Source organism: Equus przewalskii, chromosome 17 (genome assembly GCF_037783145.1).
Source record: "Equus przewalskii isolate Varuska chromosome 17, EquPr2, whole genome shotgun sequence".
Classification (NCBI taxonomy): Eukaryota; Metazoa; Chordata; class Mammalia; order Perissodactyla; family Equidae; genus Equus; species Equus przewalskii.
In genome coordinates this window covers 67550537-67565953 of record NC_091847.1, presented here as the reverse complement: position 1 = coordinate 67565953, position 15417 = coordinate 67550537, and the positions used below count along the sequence as shown (strand labels likewise).

Genomic DNA, 15417 nt, shown 5'->3' with positions numbered 1-15417 from the left:
TGGTTCAAAGAGCATTTAGAGAACTAAGTAGATATAGAAACTGAAGGAAGAATGTTGGAGTACTGGTTGATATTCTACAAAGCAATAAAGCCCTACCCTTAGGGGTCATATTTTCTACTAGACAGAAGCCACTTGCATCTCTACCAGGCAAAACTCTGCGCATTAACATGAAACTTCACTGAACATGGGCCCTGATAAATAGCAAACAATATATGAAACAAAAGGATATTCCCCCAAAAGAATTAAGCAATTCTTGGGTGGACCTGTTAGACAATGTTGCAATATGACACTGAAAGACGCATAGCCATCCCTTTGCCTTATTTACAATTTTTTGATAATTTTTCTTAAAGAACTGAAGTAGGAGGACCTTATCTTAGAGGGCTGCCTTTGGACGAGCGCTCTATTCCACTACATTAGAAACATGTCTGGACTGTTTCGAGAGAGAAACCCCTCCCTGTTCCAAACTCTAAAAGGATCCCTTCAGACCATAGTCTATTTTGGGTAATAGAGTATTTTGTTTGAATAATGCATTTCTTTAATAAACAAAAACCTAATTAATTAATTAATGATTGAATGAATCCCATAATTCAGTTGGACCTGTCAATTTTCTGTATTCAAAGAATTCATCAACTCCATTTTAGAAATGGAAAGCACCTTAGTGAGGAGTCTTGGAGTAAAATGATGTCCAGAAAGATTAAGCTATTTGCCCAAGGTCACACTGTGATTCTGAGCTCACAGGGACTTAAAGCAAAAAAACATATGGAGCTCTAACAGCTGTAGAAATTCCAACTTCCGGTGCCAGCCCAGTGGCGCAGCAGGTAAGTTCGTACATTCCACTTTGGCAGCCCAGAGTTTGTCGGTTCAGATCCTGGGTGAGGACATGGCACTGCTTGGCATGCCATGCTGTGGTAGGCGTCCCACGTATAAAGTGGAGGAAGATGGGCATGGATGTTAGCTCAGGGCCAGTCTTCCTCAGCAAAAAGAGGAGGTTTGGCAGCAGATGTTAGCTCAGGGCTAATCTTCCTTAAAAAACAAAAAGAAAGAAAGAAATTCTAACTTCCTGTGGTTGGTCTATTGATAACAATGATCTCTAACCCTCAAGTCACGCTGCTGTACCTGAAAACAGGCTTTACAGCAAGGAGCTCATGGTTAAGGACCATGAGGACTTTTTGTTTTTTTTAGGAAGATAAGCCCTGAGCTAACATCTGCTGCCCATCCTCCTTTTCTTGCTGAGGAAGACTGGCCCTGAGCTATGATCCGTGCCCATCTTCCTCTACTTTATAGGTAGGACGCCTACCACAACATGGCTTGCCAAGCTGTGCCATGACCACACCCAGGATCCGAACCCACAAACCCCAGGCCGGTGAAGTGGAACGTGGGCACTTAACCGCTGTGCCACCGGGCCCACCCCAGGACTTTCTGACTGTTAGTAATTTTCTTTTTTTTTTTTTCTTTAAGATTTTATTTTTTTTCTTTTTCTCCCCAAAGTCCCCCAGTACATAGTTGTATATTCTTGGTTGTGGGTCCTTCTAGTTGTGGCACGTGGGACGCTGCCTCAGCGTGGTTTGGTGAGCAGTGCCATGTCCGCGCCCAGGATTCGAACCAACGAAACACTGGGCCGCCTGCAGTGGAGCGCACAAACTTAACCACTGGGCCACGGGGCCGGCCCCAGTAATTTTCTCCAATAAGATGTGCAGCAAAAGAAATAGGTTAATTTAACTGCAAAAAAAAAAAAAGAAAAAGAAAAAGATTAAGCTCAGACTCCAAAACATTTAAATTGGATAATCAAATTATTTCATCTTTTATAACTTGATTTTCTTCTTTTCGAATATTTTCTTCCAAGTTTTTTTTCCAAAGAGAAATCCGCCTCCTTGATAAACACTTTCATTTTAGAAAATAAAGTTGTATTGCTGGAATAATCCAGTTTTAGAAAAGATAGAGTATATTATGAAACCAAAAAACAAGGGGATTTGACTACTGCATAACCTTGATGGCAGATTAGAATGCATGCCATTTCTCATCTTCGTTTTAATTTTCCTTACCTACAAATTGAATTTCAAATACAAGATGGGCTGATAGTGTTGAGAGAGAGTTTTGTTACTTAAAGTATTTATGTCAGTCCTGATAATTACACTTGAGCAATAGTAGTCTTTCCTCATGTATTTGTGGAATACTGATTCTTCCTCTGTCAAAATTACTCATTTAAACCCAGGGATTTGGCATGAGAAGATGAAGCTCGATGAGGGTTCAAAATTGGTTGCTAATTGCCACCTTGATTCTGCAATCCCTGAAGTTTCTCTGAACAATAGGCTTCACACAATTTTAAATTAACTCAAATCTACATTAATTTAAAATAAATGTGCATGCCACATGGCACTTTCACCTTGGTGGAGACAAAGAAATCTGTCAGAAAAACAGGATAGCCAAACTGGAATGTCAAAGTTCTGAAAAGTTTAGGGATAGCTGTAATATCAAAAATGTACCTTTTCAGTTACATTTCGAGTTTTAACTATTACCCCAAAATTATCTGAAATCTTAAGGGGAGTTTTAATACTTACTAGTCAACCTGAACTCTGTATATATATATATATATTTTTTTCTTTTTTCCTTAGGAAGATTCACCCTAAGCTAACATCTGTTGCCAATCCTCCTCTTTTTGCTTAAGGAAGATTGGCCCTGAGCTAACATCCGTGACAATCTTCCTCTATTTTGTTTGTGGGTTGCTGCCACAGCATGGCCACCAATGAGTGGTATAGGTCCACACCAGGGAACCAAACCCAGGCCTCGAAAGCAGAGTGCACCAAACTTAACCACGAGGGCAAAGGGTTGTCCCCTCAAAATATGTTTTTTATTAAAATCCTCTAAATACAGGACTCAAAGTGACTGAATGGAAATCTTTTTAAATGGAAGCCAATGATTCTTATTCAGTTCTCTCAAGGTTGTTAATAAACATTCACCTTTTAAAATAAATGAGTATATCCAAACACAGAACAGATGTTTCGATAAAATTTGGACGACTTAAGCTACCCAAAACAGCATTTCCTAACAGTTTTCTTGGCACATTCAAATGATGTCATATTCTCCTACTCTGGCTAAAAGTAAACCAAAAAGGAGAAGTATTACTGGTTCTACACAAGTGAGTGACCAGAGTGGGAGTCTTCGTGGCGCCAACCCCCTGCTAGGACATGATAAATGGGAACCTTCAAAGGGCAGAGATCCTTTATGAATCAGAAACCGGCCCTGAAGGCCGGGGAAACTCCAGCTTCTTCATTCCCTGAGAAAAAACACAGTTTCTAATTGTTCTTAAAAATATGACGAAAGGACAATGATTCTGTCCATTTTTTTTTCAGCATCTGAATTAAATGGATGTATAGGAGTATGCCTAGAGGGAAAGAGGGAGCTGAAATTCTGCAGGATCCTAAAATCCAGAAACTTTTTGTTAAGTGAAAGTCACAGGTTCAAAAATGTCCTTTGGCCATTGAATCAAGTCTGTATTCCAGCTGACCTTTTTCTTTTTCCTTTAGACCTCCTTAAAGTCACTAGAAATTTATATTTTGAGAGATATGTATCATTTTTAAAATAATATCCCTTACTGGAACTCAGATACAAAGTCCCTGAGGTCACGCTTTGATCTACTCCCGTGAATTGATCGATGGGGATGACTCCAGTGTGCTGCTCCTCTCTTGAACTCATGAATCTCCTGTATCAGGTGGGTATTCGCACAGATTGAGATGTGAAAGGGGTAGAAATTAGCAATGATTTTTCTGCCCAGGATATGAAAAATGCTAGCTAAATGCTACCTTAGAAGGTTCAGTTTATCCACCAGCTTCACAGGTGATGGGCTAGAAAGGGCAAAAAAAAAAGTTTTTGTTAAAGAAAAAAAGCCACAAACTAGAAATGTCAAGGATAATCTAAGCCAAGGGAGTCATCCTAAAGCCAGTGGTGACATCACTGCCTTTCACCCTACTGTCAACAGACACTGTATAATTTAAAATAGAAGTTTACAAAAATATGTTTTTGTAATCCTAAAAGAATGAAATGGCACTCTCTCAAGAGATAATACAATTTCCAGGGTGGACATGCCCTTAGGGATTTTAAATTAGAACATGATACGTGTCTTATACAGCTAAGCATGGTAAAAAATGTTGTGCTTAATGATAAAATTGAGCAAACACATGGGAACATGACATGCCCTGAAGTTATCATTTATAACAAGAACAAAAATAATCTGAGAATAAAGACTTTGAAGAAATAGGAAAAACAAATTCACAATCATGTGGAGGGTCAGTGGTGAAACTAGAAATTGAATTTACTAACATATTCTATGCCCTATTAGTACTAAGTTTCAGAAGTCCCTAGGTTTTCATACCATGTTCAATCTTTTTGTTGTTGTTTTTAATTGTTGTTTTAATGAAAGGAAATATTTTATGTGTAAAAGAAAGGATAAATTAATCAGTATAACTTACTAGAACAATATTGGTGACATATGCTCAAGATATAAAATAAATCACTTAAAACATGTTTAAATTACTCAAATTCTAGCTTTGAAAAAGTGGGCCCACATCAAGGGAAACACACAATCGAGTGGGAGCATGAGGAATGTGGTAAGTAGCGTTAGCCAGCCATATGGAGCTCCTTTTTCTCTTCCCAGCTCCTCAGGCTCAGTAGGTCTATGCGTATTATTCCCTGGGATGGGCTGGTGTTTTCCTTTTTATAGTTCACATGTAGCAAGGTCAAGCTCAAGTCTACCTAACTTATTCTCTTCGTAAGCAACAAGTCTCCTGTAAACCAAGGCAACTCACATTGGCTCTGGTTATCTAGTCCATATTGGTGTGCTGTCCAAGGTTATTTTCAGAGCCATAACAAACATCTTTGGAAACTTCAGAGCTCCAGCCAATATAGACAAGCTTGGGAGAGCTTTTTCTAAATGAGAAGAGATACTCGCTTTCTCCCAGTTTTTAAAAAAATTAAATAAACTTTTTATTTTGGAATAATTGTAAATTTATAGTAAAGTCGAAAAGAATATACGGAGAGTTTCAGCATGCCCCTCTTCCATCATTAATGTCTTACACTACCATAGCACATTAGTCAAAGCTAAAAAAAAAAAATCTTGGTACATTACTATTAACTAATCTCCAGATTTATTTGGATTTCACAAGTCTTTCTAATAATATCCTCTTTCTGTTCCAGGATCCAATTCAGGGTACCATATTTTATTTGTTTGTCATGTCTCCCTTGTCTCCTCTGATCTATGTCAGTTTCCCAGTGTTTCCCGGGACAATTTTACAGCATTTGCCAGGTTTCTCTACTGTAAAGTTATTATTTCTCTCTTCCTATAGAATATGATTTAAAATTTAGTCACTAAGTCTGGCCCATGCTCAAAACAGGGAGGCTTCCACCTCCTGAAGGGGAGAGTATCTATCTATCTATCTATCTATCTATCTATCTATCTATCTATCTATCATATATAATGGAATTCTCTTGTAAAGAAAATTCATCTCTTCTCCATTTATGTACTTATTTATTCATTCATTCAATCATTTATTTCTATCAGTATGGACTCATGTATGCTTATTTTATGCTTTGGGTTATAATCTAATACTATGTTATTTATTTTGTTGTTCAAATATTCCAGCTCTTTCAAGTTGTCTCCTGTGTTACTTTGGTATGATGCTAATGTCTTGTTTTTCTCTCCCACATCTTTGGAGCTCTTTTCTTTACACTATATAATTTATTCCCTTGGGTACCTTATCTAGTCCCTTGACTTTAAATAACATCAGTATGTTGATGATGCCTAAATTTATAGCTCAGATTTCTCCACTGAACTCTAGACTTTCATGCACTTCTGCCTTCTCCTCATCTCCACTGGGTGTCTAATAGGCATCCCATCTCAACAAGTCCAGATTAGAATTTCTGATCTTCCTCTCCTGCCCCACTCAGTCTTCTCATCTCAACCTGCAATAATTCCATACATTTTTGTTGCTCAGGTCATACCTTACATTCACCCATCTATCCATCCATCTACCTAGAATCTCACCACCTCTTGTCACCTCCCCTGCTATCATCCTGGTCCAATTCACCATCATCTCTCTCCTGGGTTATTGCAAAAGCCTCTGCACTGGTCTCACTTCTTCCACTCAAGCCATTCTGCAGCCCTTTCTCACACTGCAGCCAGAGTGATCTTGTTAAACATAAGTTGGATCATGCTGCTCTTCCCCTCCAAACTCTTTCTTGGTGTCCCATCTCATGTGCAGTAATGGGTAAATTTCTTAGCCTAAGTTCTTATAGTGGCCAACAGTTCTCTATATATCTACTGCACTCCCCCCTCCCTGCCATCTACATCGCCCATGTACACATACACAAACACACACACACACACTCCCAGTGTTACTCTCTGAGTCTTTCTTCTAACAGTCTCCCCCTCAGTCACTCTATACCAGCTGCACTGGCTTCCATGCTATTTCTCAGCCCACCAGCCATGCCCCTGCCTTAGGGCATTTGCGCTTACTGTTCCTTCTGCCCGAAATGCCTTTTCCCCACTCACCCACTTGCCTCATTCCTTCACCTTCTTCAGGTCTTTACCCAGATGTTATACTGTGAGTGAGAACTTCCCCAAAAACCCTATTTAAGATTTCAATCTCCCCTCCCCATCACTGTCCACCACCTTCCTACTCAACACTATTTATTCTTTTTAAAGATTGGCACCTGAGCTAACAACTGTTGGCAATCTTCTTTTTTTTTCTGTTTTTCCCCAAATCCCCCCAATACATGGTTGTATATTTTAGTTGTGGGTCCTTCTAGTTGTGGCATGTGGGACGCTGCCTCAGTGTGGCCTGACGAGTGGTGCCATGTCCGCACCCAGGATCCAAACCAGGAAAACCCTGGGCAGCAGAAGCGGAGCATGCAAATTTAACCACTCAGTCACGGGGCCATATTTTGCTGCAATTTTTATGAAAACTCAAAAATGCAGGCCATCTAACTTGCTTCTGAACAAAACAGCCAGACAAGGTTTCTTGTCAGGTGAGTGTCAGGAAATGGTCAAACCTGGCCACAGCTGCCAGCAAATAAATGGCTTCATCGGTTTAGCTCAGGGAGAAATGTAGCAACAAAAATGTCACCCTGCAGTAACTAAGTGCTCTAGAATAGTGGTCTCAAAAGAGAGGAAATACAGTCCAGAAGTTCTAGAAAAGTTAGAACTACTGGGGCCGGCCCCACAGCGTAGTAACGGTTAGGTTCCTGTGCTCCACTTCAGCAGCCCATGGTTCACAAGTTTGGATCCCAGGCGTGGACCTACACATGGCTCATCAAGCCACACTGTGGTAGTGTCCCACATACAAAATAGAGGAAGATTGGCACCGATGTTAGCTCAGGGCCAATCTTCCTCACCAAAAACAAATTAGAAATATTATTTCTATTTTATCTAAAGAAAAATAGTAAAGTAGTTAAGCCTTGCTATTATGTCATATACCAGTTGACCCTGGCACCTGCCTTGTTCTGTACGTTGAGTGGTCATGTGCACATCAAATTCCTACAATGTCTTGAGGAAAGAGTGGGAGTTTCATGAAATCAACAGTGGCGCCCGCACTTGTTCATCTGTCTTCAGTATATTGTAATATACTGTTGTTAATTTGTGCCTGGTAGAGCAGCCAGATGCATCTGAAATTAAATTTGCTGATGTGGCTCTTCAAGAAGGAAATCAGCCCCTGGAGTAATGCAGCACCACATACTAATTGTTAGAGAAAGCAACTTAAAGTCCCAACAAATGAATAAACTCTAATGTTTCATTGGGCTCGCACTGGGACTGTTTTCAACTGTATCATATTATCTCATTTTAGCTAAATTAACCCTCAAATGTTGGGCAGGTGACTTAGAAGAGTTGCTACAAAGCAAACACAGACGAAAGATGCTACTTATAAGACAAGTAGAAATAAATTTTAAAATGGTAGTGCTGGCACTTCTTGTAAGAGAACTCTTAGCCACATACAGATAAACACCAAAAGAGTTTACTCCAGAAGCTCCCAAACTTCCTTAGTTCACAGTGCCTTGATGTCTCAGTAGCTTTTTCTCGGTACCTTAGATAAAAAATTGTTAAATATGCAATCTTTTGTTTATTAAGTAGTTAGGTCCAAAGAATTTAAGTATTTAGTTCCTAACAACTTAGCAGCCATTTGAAAAAAAAATAGTACACATAAATGGAAAAAAATTCCAGTCCCTAGCAGTGACAACTACTTACTAATAGGGTATCTGCCCCTGTCGGGGTCTGTACAGCCTCTCAACCTTGGAATCAGATTGGACACACCACCTTCATTTCCTGTTCCACATTGGTTTCCAGAGGCACTTACTTCTTATCCCAGCAACCACCAAAAACCTAGCACTGCAAATATATGCCATTATTGAAAACATTATAGCATTTTCCAATGTTGAAAATAGAAACTACCTGGTACTGGTAGTTCATGTCCTGACCAGTAGATGCTGAGTTTTGCTGTGTTTCACTCAAAAATTTGAAACATCCTGCTGCATCTCTGTGCAACACTCTTGGGGAAATGCCCGAGTCCAAGTCTGGGGCACAAGATACACAAGACAAGCTTAGAACATTTTCTCATATTTATGGAGGGAAAAAAAATATTTTTTTGTAGGAATATCAGCCCTGAGCTAACATCTACCGTCTTTTTTGCTGAGGAAGACTGGCCCTGAGCTAACACCCATGCCCATCTTCCTCTACATTATATGTGAGAGGCCTGCCACAGCATGGCTTGACAAGCGGTGTATGTAGGTCGGCACCCGGGATCTGAACCGGCGAACCCCAGACCACCAAAGTGGAACATGCAAACTTAACCACTGCACCACTGGGCCGGTCCCCCCAAAATTCTTAAAAACAACTAGAGTCATATCATAAGGATTCTGGAACCAATTTAAAGAGGTTTTCATTGGCTGAAGATGGGCTAATTTGAGCACGATAAGATTAATAGCTTTAACGGATTGAAACATCAATATGTTTCAATCCGTGTGTTAAAAATGATGCTTAAAAAATCTAATGAGTCATCCTGTAGATACGCTAAGTCATTATTTTGAAAACTGATAACTAAAAAATTATCTAGCATGTGTCTTCCCTTTCTTATATGAACTGGACCACTGGGTAACAAAATAGTAGACAAAGGATGTTTCTCTTTCTGCACGTATCTCAGCTAGCTAGTAAATAAAGAAGGAATGACACAGTACTAGAATATTATCATTTTGCAACATGTAATGAATTATAAAATCTAAACATCAATTATCAATGACAGCTGCATCACAAGAGAAAGATCCAGATGCTATCTTCCTGCTGCCAGAAGACTACACCACCACCTATGAAGTAGTCTTGCTGAAAAAAATCAAAACCAAATAATAAATCCAATCAACTTTCAAGACCCAATCATCAATTTGCAGGAAAGACAGAGGACAGCAGAACATGCTAAAGGACACTCTAGATATGCAATCAACAAATCTATATTTTTGGCAACTCTAAAACCTAGCTTCTTTAACAAATAAATTGCAAGTAAAAAAGAGGGGAAAAAGAAATATCATGCTGATCTAGAGTGTGTCAAAGGCGGCATATCAAGTCTTTAGGGAAAAGATGGATCATTTAACATATGGCATTAGAATTACTGGCAGGCATTTGAAAAAAGTAAAGCTAGATCACTTATACTGAAATAAACTCAAGAAAATGAAAGATTTAAATATTTTTAAAATGAATGTACTAGAAATATACATATGTGATTTGTTTTTCATGATATTGGCATAGAAAGGGCTTTTCTAGGCAAGATGCCAAACAAAATATACAATGGAAAACATTGATAAATTTGACCACACATAAATTTTAAACTTTCTAGAGAAGAACACCACAAAAGATGTCAAACTATAACCAACAAACTGGGAAAAAAAATATTTATAACATATATATCAGAAAACAATGTAATTTCTTTAACATGTACAGCACTGTTAAAATCAGTTTGAAAAAAATAAACTTCAATAAAAAATAGATGAAGACATGAAGCATCAGGTCCCAGAAAAATAAACACAAGGAAACTATTTCAGCTTTGCTTATAATAGTCAAGTCTTGGAAATACATGGTCATTGATCACAAAAATAAAAAATAAAAAGAGAGGACTATGTAGGTTAAAATAAAATTAGAAGAGATATCAACCAATCACAATGTGTGGACATTGTTTGAATCATGATTCAAAATGAAAACTTTTTAAAAAAAGGAATGATACTTGGAAATTTGAACACTGACCGAATTTGATGATAATAAGGACTTAGTGATCATTAATTTTTGTCTAGTAATGTTTAAGTTTTTAAAAGTCCTTATCTTTTAGAAAGCCATACTGAAATACTTATGGATGAAATTATATGATGTCTGAGATTTCCTTCAAAATAAACAAGGGAGAGAGAGGTGTAGATGAGATAGAAAAGACCATTAGTTGACGGTGGAGTTGGGTGTTGAGTACATGTAGGCTCATAGAATTATTCTGTTTATTATACATTCAAAATTCTCATAATAAAATGGAGTTTTTAATTTTGTAAATAAATACTACCCAAAGAGGAAACAGTATAGCTTGATTTTTAAGACCACGGTCTTCAGAGTCAACCACCTACATTCAAATTTTAGCTTCATGGAGCAATTCCCTGAGCAGGCATGCTCTCAGTTTTCTGATCTGTAAATTGGAGACAATAATCATACCCACCTCCTGGATGGTTATCTCCAGATGATATTGAGATAACACCCAAAAATTGTTAGACAGAAGGCCATTGATTTTCATTTCAGAAAATCATGACATAGATGTAATGTTTCCTATTACATACAGTATTAGTTCTAAATTTTTCCCATACTATCTTTTTCAGAACAAGTAAGTAGATTCTCAGAATCCCAGCGCAAGAGGTGATGTTTTGAAAATTCCACATGGGGCCTGTGGTATGCTGCCACAGGGGATTATGCTCCTACAGACCATTACTCTAGGAGTTTCTCAGAGATGCCAAGAAGCATGGCAAGAAGTAAACAGCCAGCACCAACTGGCCCATTACATAAGTGAGCCACCTTGAAATTATCCCAGTTAGGTCTTCACATGGCTGCTACTCTAGATGACAATTGAGTCAACCTCCTTAGAAACCCTGAGCTAGAACCATCCAGCCAATATACTCCTTAATTCCTGACCCATAAAAATAATAAATGTCTTGAGTGATAATAAATGTTACTTAAAGCCCCTAAAGTTTGGAGTAATTTGTTACACAGTAAAGGATAACTAATAGACATATAAAGACATGCAAACATTAAAATTCCCTGGTAAATATAAGTTCAGCTGTAAAATGCCATTCTGGTTTACATAATTCTCAGAAAAATGTCCTGGAATGAACTTCAGAGAGGTTTCTCTACAAAACCAGTGCTGGTCATGGTTAATACGTGGACCAATTAACACAGCAGATTAAGTGTTGGCTCAAAAAAATAAATTTTGCTTTCTTAGAATATATTATCCACTTGTTTGAAAGCAGAGTATGTTTTTGAAAAACAAATATTTGACTAAAACTACCTAATATAAAGCATAAGATGTAATACAGATTATCAGCAACAAACTGCTCCTCCTGGCGTGTGTAATTTTGGTTTGTGGTCAATTATTTTTTTCTCAAGTGATCTTAGTGTTTCTGTTGGAACCATCTGGCAATACTATTTCCAAACACGAATTGAAAGTTCTAGTACAGAACTTTGCAGGGAGATATGCAAATAAGGTCAGGGATAGTTAGAGCTATAGACTATAATTGACGAAGACTTCAGTTGAACAGAAGGGCTCCTATTTGCCAAGCACTGTGTTAGATGCTAGAAACAGAAAACTCAGTCAAGTGTGAATTTTATAGAACTCAAAGAGTCTGAGAACTCTTTTAAGTATTAAAGGCATTGATTCAGGGACTAATCAATTCAAAAAGAATGGGAGAAAGACCAGAATGAAAATCATGGGCCACAAAGAACTAAGGTGATTGAAGGAGACAAGGGTCAGCCAAGAGTTGTATGACTTCCCTGCTAAAGAGAAATTGGAAGATCAGTTAACACCATCACAATGCCCATTTGCGTCAGATTTTCTCTAATATAATTACTATGTTAATTGTTGAGTAAACACAACTCTCAACTCTCGTTCTGTGGGGTGGGTTCTATTATTCTCAGTATTTTTGATAACCATATAAATTGTACTTGGAAACCATTTATACAAAAATATCTTTGTCACACTGCGCTTAAGTTTTTAAACTTTTAGAACTAAGAAATTTTAATTATTTAACATACCCTAAACCCTCTAATTTCCCTCCTAAAGAGATACCTTAAAGAAAAGTCTTGCATATATACACAAGAATACACATAGAGAATCCCCTTTGCTGTATTGTTTATAATAGGTAATATTGAAATCTCTAATGGGAGAATAAAGTATGGTTTCTTTCATTTCTTTTCATTTTAGGGTTTGTCTAGTTGGTCTTGCTCATTTATTTTTCAAATTATCTTTAGGTTCAATTTGTCTAACTCTAGGGAAAAAGTTTATTAGTATTTTTATTGGGCTTGCCTTAAATTCATATAGTAACTTGAGAGAATTGACATTTCTATGAGGTTAAGCTATTCTATCCAAGAAAAAAAATGTCTTTCCACTTGTTTAAGTTTTCCGGGTTTTTTGCTCTTTATATAACTAACAGTGCCATCCCTCTCATACTCTTAGATCATTGGTGTAGTTGGGGTTGAGCCTAATTTGATTGAAGGAAAAGAGTGGGCACATGACCCAGGTTCTGCCAATCAGAGTAAATGTTGGGTTCAGGAATGGGTGGGTATATGACCCTATCTGGACCAATGAGCATCGACTTGAGAATTGTTCCTGAATCTATCGGGAAAAAGAGACAGGCTGCCAGTGTTGCTAAGGTGGTAGAACATAAGCCTTTGGCTGTTTGGGAAGAGCCTAAGAACAAAGCCAACACCAAGAAAAAGACAAGTCCAGTGATGGAGTATGCCAGGTGCTTGATGACAGTCCTTGCATACTAGGACCTGGCCTTGCTTGATCATGTACCCTGGCATCAATACATTTATTGTCTTAAGCCAGTTCAAGTTGAATTTTTATTACTTGCAACTAAAAGAGGAAACATAACTAATATAATACTCTTTTCTTTTTTTGGAATTACATGTAGAGCATGATTCCACTGTTATAAAATTATTTCTGTCTTCTACCTTGGTCATCTCATTTCCTCTGGATCAAAGTCTTGAGATGGGGGAAGGACATAGCGGGAGATGTCCAAGCCCCTTTCTCCCTAGAGAGAGCTCAGATGAGCAGTCCTCACACGTCACTTTCTCTGAAAATTCTTTTGCCTCTATAGCTGGACAGGAGGGTCTTTGCTTAGCGCCATGTAATTAAACTTACAGTGAGGATTTCAGCTTAGGGAGAAACAGTCTTTCTGGAACTGATCTTTTCCAGCCACTAGACACTGTTTCATATGCATAAGACTCGAGATAACAGTGAGTCTGATATGTCCCTTTTTCTCAACGTAAAGATCAGCCTCATAGTTATAGCTTTACAAAGCGGAGATATGCTTTGTAACTGATTAAACACATAAAAGGACAGAAGGCATGAACCTGGAGCTACTGTTTCTAAGCAGTTTAAATATGCGCAACCAAAAGCTACAAGATATCTTTACTATACCTGTCCTCATTTCACATATTCTGCTGCTTCAGGCTTGTACCACAAAACACAAAGAGCCCAGCAATACAAGATACCCAGCAAATGTGCAGACAGCATTTCCCAGCGGGGGCCTCCGCCTCTCCCAGCATGGGGCTCTGCCTCTCGGTGATGTGAAAAGCCTGTCACAGACGGACTTTTCAGCTGATGCTGCAATCTTCTTACATTCTGGATAAGCAATTTCGCTACTGTTATCTTTTCACATGGATTTCAGAAATGGTTCGTATGAGTTTGGCACAACGTGGTCATCTGAAATTTTCAAAGAAATGACATTTCTATCCCTGGAAATATAAAGTAAATTTGTAAATGTATTTGAGGATTTTTGTTTTAAACATTGCGTTACATATTCTAGTTACATTGTATCTATTGGCAATCACCACCTTGTTTCTCTTTATCCAGTCTAGGTGAGATAACATATACCCTCCAAAAAATGTTTCAGAATCTCTAGAAAACTGTAAATCACTACTTGCTTCCATCCATTCCTCCTATCTTAAACTATTAAGGATTTATTATGTGCTCAATTTCTTGAATTCTGCACTAGAATCATTCTTTATTCCATTTCACCCTTCATTTTCCTCCTTTTTTCATTCTCTCCCTCTTGTCCTTCCTTCTTATTGTGGAAGGTCCTTTGCTAGGCCCTGGATTAATGTTCTGTATGTGTGTATATACGTATGTTGGTGATAGAGTTAAATTAAACTGTTACAGGTACATCAACTTGACCTTAAGTTTTGCTTACTGAGAGATTTAGAATGTCTCCATATAGCTGGAGGAATGATGGAGCAGGAAAGCCAGGACTCTATTTACAGCAGGGGGAAAAAAATCATGAGAAAGAACTCATTCTAAGGGAAGAGAGAGTCAAGATGTCCATTTTAGTTGTAGGGATGAGGGTGGTAAGTCCTAGACAAAAGGGCTACAATAAAAGAGTGAGAAAGCCAGGTGATTTCACCATCACAGTTGAGTAGAAGACCCCAGCCTGCGTCCTCGAACAAAGATCAACAATTATCTATCCACAAAAAACACTCTGGGAGAGCTTAGGAGTCCACTTAAGAAACTTTAGCTACACAGTGGAACAAAAAGTCTTCTGAAACTAACCACACAAAAAAGGGAAGAAGAGCTTCATTTTCCCTGCATATCCCGTCCTCCAGGCTGACATTGCACAGTACCAAGAGGGAGCTCCTTGGCTCAGAAAAGTCCCTCTCACCAGGAAAGAGAGAGTGAGTGACCGGCTTCCTCAGCCTTTCAGGGCAGTTCACCAAGGACCCACTTTGATCTCACCCTATCCAGAGACCATCAAAACTAAGACATCTAAAGATGGCTAGGAACAAGGAAGCAGGGCAGAGGCTACCAGCAGCAGCCATGCAGTGGGAGCGACAGTGGTTCCCAGTGACCTACTCTGCAGAGGGCCCCAGCGGTGTTCACTGCTGAAGAAACCAATGGCCAGCACAGATGCCATGGGCCCCCTGCAAATCTCACCAGCGAGGTTTTCCCCCGACAAGTTTCCCATCTTCAGACACCAGCTCTCCCCTTGCTGCCTACCCAACCCTGCCTTCCCCCAACACCCAGCAGAGCTGGAATCTGGCAGCCAGCCCTGGCCTGTGCTGCTGAGTGCAAGAAACCAGCCCAGACCCCAGCGGCTGACCCTCACCACTGTATGTGCTTTCAGGGTTAGCTCCTCCAGCTGTGC

At 38.8% G+C, this 15417-nt stretch overlaps 1 long non-coding RNA gene across 1 annotated transcript; it reads right to left on the bottom strand.

The window, feature by feature from the left end:
• Positions 1-1433: 1433 nt before the first annotated feature.
• Positions 1434-14014, bottom strand: LOC103552825 (uncharacterized). The gene is made up of 2 exons (XR_011528833.1): positions 13698-14014; positions 1434-1719 (listed from the first exon to the last, which is right to left on the bottom strand). It is a non-coding gene; the product is annotated as an uncharacterized lncRNA (long non-coding RNA).
• Positions 14015-15417: the final 1403 nt, after the last annotated feature.